This window comes from Nicotiana attenuata, unplaced genomic scaffold, assembly GCF_001879085.1.
Source record: "Nicotiana attenuata strain UT unplaced genomic scaffold, NIATTr2, whole genome shotgun sequence".
Taxonomy (NCBI): Eukaryota; Viridiplantae; Streptophyta; class Magnoliopsida; order Solanales; family Solanaceae; genus Nicotiana; species Nicotiana attenuata.
In genome coordinates, this window is record NW_017671198.1 from 78,698 (window position 1) to 79,837 (window position 1,140).

Consider the following 1,140-nt stretch of genomic DNA (forward strand, 5'->3'; position numbering starts at 1 on the left):
CCTACACTTCATAAAGTTTCATTCAGACACTTCAACTTAATCAAAACAAGACTTTTAAACCCTTCTGACCGTTGACCGAGCTTATGTGGCATTAATATGGCTGAAGTGGACAAAATGAGTGATTTACACGCACATTAAGTGCGTGAGCTGATGATTCTTTTTTATTAAAAAAATAAAAATTAATAAATAAATAAATAAAAATACACTAGCAGCGCCTCCCCCTTCGTTCTGCACCCCCTCCCCCCCCCTCCTCTTCTTCTTCGCATCCCTCCCCCTTCATTCTGCCCCTCCCTCGCCCCTCTTATTCTTCTTCAGTCCTCCCCCCCCCCTTTCGTTCTGACCCCCCCTCTTATTCCTCATTCTTCTTCTTCAGATCCCCTCCCTTCCCCTTTTTCTTCATCCCTTCTTTTATTAGATTTTCTCCTGGTGTGTGTATTTCTTCTTCCATCATGTCATCTTCCCCTTCTCTATGACTCCCCATTTTTCCGGTTGATTTAGCTTTCAAATTTTTTCACAGCCCTTCCAAATTGGGGGTAGAGGAATAAGTCAAAAATTCAAAAGACTTAATTTCTCTACTCATGTATTTTTCATGGATAGATAACTTTTCTTTAAAAGAGGAGTGAAGGAAGTAGTGGTATTCATGGTGGAGGAGCCATGGTAGTGGGTTATTCTTTTAAGAAGGTTGAGTGGGGTTTGAAGAAGGGAGGAGGGTTTTATTTTTTAATTTTAAATTTTTGCTTTTTTTATTTTATTTTTTGTTTATGAAATTAAATTTTTGTTAAATAATATTATTTTGGCGTAGAATCTGATGTGGATGCTGATTTGTCATCCACGTCAAGCAAGTGAGCATCACACTATTCCGGAGGTGTTTAAAAGTCTTGTTTTGATTAAGTTGAAGTGCCTGGATGAACCTTTATGGAGTGTAGGGACCGGGATGACAAACCGGAACAAGTACAAGTATCTCCTAGGCTATTCTGCCAATAAGAACATCGAACAAAAAAGCAAAAAAATACAAGCAACAAAATTCGGAGGTAATTAAGAGGAAAGAAGGGTAAAAGTGGGGTGTAAGAAGTTGAATGTGGACCGCAGTTATCGTTGTCATGATCAACACACAAATAAGAGAGAGGGGGGGGGGGGGGG